Source organism: Magnolia sinica, chromosome 6 (genome assembly GCF_029962835.1).
Source record: "Magnolia sinica isolate HGM2019 chromosome 6, MsV1, whole genome shotgun sequence".
NCBI lineage: Eukaryota > Viridiplantae > Streptophyta > Magnoliopsida > Magnoliales > Magnoliaceae > Magnolia > Magnolia sinica.
This window is the reverse complement of record NC_080578.1, coordinates 27,757,176-27,762,319: the sequence shown is the minus strand read 5'-3', so window position 1 is coordinate 27,762,319 and position 5,144 is coordinate 27,757,176. Positions and strand designations below refer to the sequence as shown.

General features: G+C 37.6%; 1 long non-coding RNA gene across 1 annotated transcript; it reads right to left on the bottom strand.

Moving 5' to 3' along the window:
• Positions 1-1,894: 1,894 nt before the first annotated feature.
• LOC131248602 (uncharacterized) lies at positions 1,895-3,949 on the bottom strand. Its single transcript, XR_009172307.1, has 3 exons — positions 3,663-3,949; positions 2,324-2,593; positions 1,895-2,239 (listed from the first exon to the last, which is right to left on the bottom strand). It is a non-coding gene; the product is annotated as an uncharacterized LOC131248602 (long non-coding RNA).
• Positions 3,950-5,144: the final 1,195 nt, after the last annotated feature.

Genomic DNA, 5,144 nt, shown 5'->3' with positions numbered 1-5,144 from the left:
TGATTCAGTAGGTTCTTATCTACAACAAGAGAAGTAGACTTTTATATTCCTGAAACAAAACAAAACAGATATATGGTTCATTTGATTAAATAGGTATTTAGCATTCTATAAAAGCATTTAATGCACCATATTAATCCATTGCACTCTCTAACAAGTAATACCATTGTTAGCAAGGAATGTAACATTCATTTTAAAAATAAACTCTCCACCATCACTACGAACATTCTTTTGGGTATGCAAACCATTCATTTGTAAAGAAAATGAGTTTACAGGAACAAGTGGGAAGTGCAGTGGAAGAACAGGGAGATTGGCTTGGTAAAATGTTAATAAAAACATGTACCTCAGTGCGCCCTTTCATAGCTTTTGGGTATTGGTCAGATCAGTCAAGCCCGACTATCTAGTTGCATAGAATGTTGTGGAACCTGTTGTGGTGTTGCAGTTTAAAATCAGATTTCTACTACAACGACCAATTGAGGTAGAAGACTAGAACTCATCTTCCATCTAGTCTGAATAAAAGATATATAATTTTTGTAAGCTGAACAAAAGAAATGAAGAAAGAATGAACGATGGCTGTGGACTGGAAGTTGAACAGAAGATATATAATTTTGTAGGAGCATTGAAGTTGTGACCCACCATAAGATTGTGGACTTCCAGCTGCTATCCCTGATTGATCCATGGATGATGACTGTGCAGGCATGGAAGCACTTCCCTGTGTAGGAGCACTGGAAGTAGTGCCATCCCCATACTGCTTTGGTTCCCCAATAAGATCGCACTTTTCAACTATTACTTCCAAGTTGATGATAATAATGATCTTGATTGTAGTGAATGAAATCATCATGAGAGAGAATATTTAAAAAAAAAAAAAAACACCTAGATGAAATGAAGAATAGATATGATATGCATATGCTGAGCATTTTAAGAGAATGAGGTTGGGCAGAATTAGCTTCAGCTTAAAAGTAACAACCACATAGCTTTCTGTCTTACACAACCTAAGCAAAATATTAATTTTGAGTTTAGAAGGAAGAAAATGAATGGCCTTCCTAATAAGAAAATCACTTTATGTGCCCTGCACACCTCCCACCTTTCCAGTGGCAAGTAGCTTTTTTCTTTTTCTTGATACAAAATGCTGCCAATCAATCCCTGGGCCTTCTGTTTGACGGATTAGCTGCTCATTCAAGACTGGTCTGTGGCAGATAGTATCCTATTCTAGTTCCAGTAGCTCTACATGTCAACCACCATAAAAGAAATGAAATATCGTCCAACCTGTTACTGTTGAAAATATAATTTGAAAATTAATATATCTATTGCGGGTGTTATCCACCACTGAATTGTATCTTAGATGATGATCTGAACCAAATCATGTTGTGGATTGTATGCTACTAGTGCCATTTGAAGAAAATTGGTTTTGGATGATTGTGTATGAATAGGAACATGGAATATTGAAAAGTAAAATTTTTAACGAGTCATATTCAAATCCAAGATTCAAAGGTTATAGGATCATCAATGATGCATGATTACAAGAAAGTAGCAAACATGAACAATTGAGATCAATATGAGAAAGTACCCTGTGTCTGTTGCAACCCTGATAAAAATGCACCCACCATGTCTACTTTCTAATTTAGTATTATTATCTGACTAAAAGCAGAAGGGATGGGGGGGTATTTATCAAATCAGTGGGTCTATACAAGAATGGTGATTCCTTACATGTGCGGACATACAAAACGTGTGCAGGATTTGTGATGATCAATGAGCAGTAAAGATTAGGTGAATGTATTTCAGCAAAAAATGTTGTGCAAATTGCATGTGACAGATAATTGTAAAAAGAAAGAAAGGAAAAAAAAAAAAAAGACAACCACATACCATTGTCACATCCTACACCCGATGATACAATGCATTGACCTCAATAAGAGTACAAAGGTATGATTTCTTTGTAATCCAAAATAAACATAAATGTAATGTACTACTGGCCACAACTAGCCAACTTGGTAAGGTATGATTTCTTTCTCCTTGTAAGTAACATGTTTATTTTGAATTTCTATCCACATCTCTACCCTCCATTTCCACCTTTGCTACTACTAACTATAAAATTGGTGGCACTCTAACTTTTTGGCTGTTACAGAGTCACAGTCATCTGTTGTTTGTCTTTTATTCTTAGTGTCTTGGTGAAAATGGAAACATGCATGTACAGAATCTGTTGCACAAGAAGCAACATCTTATGAGAAAATTGATGCAGGAAAACCTGCAACCATGATTTGAAAGTCCAATAATAAAAAAAATGCTACAAAGTAAAAATAAAGAAAATGCTAACAGGAGCATGTCATACACTAGTAAATTCAGATTCTGATGTGCCACATAGCTCAATAAGCTTAATCTTGTCTACTTTAAGCTGCAAAACAAGTAAACACTGAAGCGTAAGAAACATTTTAAAAAATCAGGCAGGTTGAAATGGAAAGAGAAGAAAGGATTTCAATGATTAGCTACCTTTTGCCTTTTTGCACACAAGTAGAATGCAGTGGCTGTGAAAATAGGCCGACTGAAGTCAACACTTGCTCAACGAGGTGCTGGCAAAGCAGCAAGAAATCGGTCCTTGTAGCTGAAAATCAACATTATTATTCAATTACATACAGATGAAAGATTACACAAAATTGCATACATCCAAGCAGGCTGACAGGCAAGCATGAGTGATTTATGTTTGTTCACATCTTATATAAGGGTGAACTCCCTCACATAGACAATGAGAACATCAAAAAATAATAATAATAATAATAAATAAATAAATAAAACAAGGAGATATCCAAGAGGTGAATCATCACACATGTGCACACATGACACATTTATGTGACATCCTTCATCAAGTTGATCCCACCAATAACATCCAGATGACTGCATAGTGGGTGCTTAGTTGCAGAACCCATCAAATTAGGCATCGCTCCTGCTTTGAACACACTTTGGACTTTTACTCACAATGCCACTCCCTACCCATTTGCACTTATTTACATTTTGAAATGGACGCTTCCCTGATCCCGCACCCGAATCTATTGTCAATCCATGCAACTATAGATGGGTGGCATTGGTCTTAAGTATGGCTAAATTGAGAATGACCCAACCACAAACAGAATGCTGAAAGACATCCTTTCTTTCCTATGAAAAATAAAATAAAATCAACCAATGCAGATATCCAAATAAATGGAAATAATAAAGAACTAGAAACATGAGAAACGACTAAAATACTCAAATCTACAGTTGGCAAGGACAATCATGGAAAGTTAAAATGCAGTGTGAACAGAAAAATAAAATAAAACGGTTATTCAACAGATCCAAAAACTAAATCCGTGTCCCTTCATGCTCGGATCTAAAAATCATGAAAATCTACAGCCTCGCAACCAAAAAATCAAAAAAAAAAAATGCTAAATAATCCACGTATGGATCAGAGCAAGAAACGAGATCTCGTCCATGACTACAGAAAACAGAAACTACATTGAGAAAAACATCAAATAAAAATCTCGTATCTACGACTACAAAGCAGAGCTAAAGCAGAAAGAACGAAAAATCTAACAAATCGCAGCTTCGAGAGATGTAAAACAAGATCTGCGTCCTTACAAGCTAAGATCTGCTGGAGAGACGGTGACTGATATAGAAGATAGAAGAGCGAGATGAATTACTTTTCTAGGAATTCGTTGTTGCTGCTGCTGCTGCTGCACTCACTCCCTCCCTTCAGTCTTCCCCATTCAACCGTGTACGACAGATCACACACCCCATATGGAGCTACTGCTGCTGCTTCTACAATATTAGATACCCAATGTGTGGGGACTGTCGTGGAATGGTTGATGTTGCAGGGAGAGGGAGATCGAGAGAGGGAGGGAGAGTGAGAGGGAGATTGAGAGAGAGGGTTGAGATCGGGAGAGGGAGATCGAGAGAGGGTTGAGATCGGGAGAGGGAGAGGGAGAGGGAGAGGCAGATCGCGTTTTGGACGTTTTGGAGGGATTAGGGCATTTTGGCAACCGAAATAATCCAGTAGTCTGCGGCATTTTATATAAATGTGACTCTCGGGACATGTGGGGTCCACTTAGAGGGTTCTAATAGAATCCATTCCGTCCATCTATTTCAAAATAATACGATAAATTATATTAGTAAGAAATAAGAATATAGAACACTCAATCGGGACACACCAACAAAAAGTGAAAGTGACAACGTACAACAGCCACTATTCGAGTACGGTTCACTACCGTTTCAAATCAGAAACGGCTTAGAGCCGTTTTTGAACCAAACTAGGGACCGTACTCGATTGATGATTTTGGTGTAGTGTCCGTGCTGGAAAGGCTAAGTAGGCCACCATGAAATATGTGTTTTATCCATGCGGTCCATCTATGTTCCCAGCTCATTCTAGGGCATGAACTAAAAACCGAAGCGGATCCAAATCTCAAGTGGACCACACCATAGTAAACAGTGCTGATTGAATGCCCACCATTAAAAACTTCTTTGGGGCCACGAAAGTTTGGATCAAGCTAATATTTGTATATTCCTAGTGTAAAGGTCTGTGCGACCGAATCAAGAAATTGGAAGGCAACTAAACATTGAGGTGGGCCCTAAAAAGTTTTTAATGGTGGGCATTCAACCTCCATTGTTTCCCATGGTATGGTCCACCTGAGATTTGTATATACTTCATTTTTGTGATGATGCTCTAAAATGATATGGTAAAATGGTTGGACGGTGTGGATAAAATACATACATCATGGTTAGGCACACAGATCTTTTTCAGCACCAAGTGGAACTAGGTATTCCACTGAAATAGGGACCCCAATAGGTAATGTTTGGACCCCACCCAGGAAAATGTAGCCCTTACTGTGTACATCAGGACCGTCCCTCAATATTAGGCAGACAAAAAAATCAACCCCATGTACAAACTTAAGTGAGCCTATACACAAAATCTACGCAGACATGTTGAACATAGTTACGTGGATACCAGATATTCCATCTAAGCCGTTGATCTTTTTCCTTTAGAGTGAGCCTCGCTTTGCTTCTTAAATACTTTGAAACTTGAAAACACGGTTAAAAGAATTTATCATAAGAAAAAAATTATTTTACCAAACATATGATTTGAAAATAATTCTGAATTTTCTAAAGAAAATGTCGTCGATAAGTGC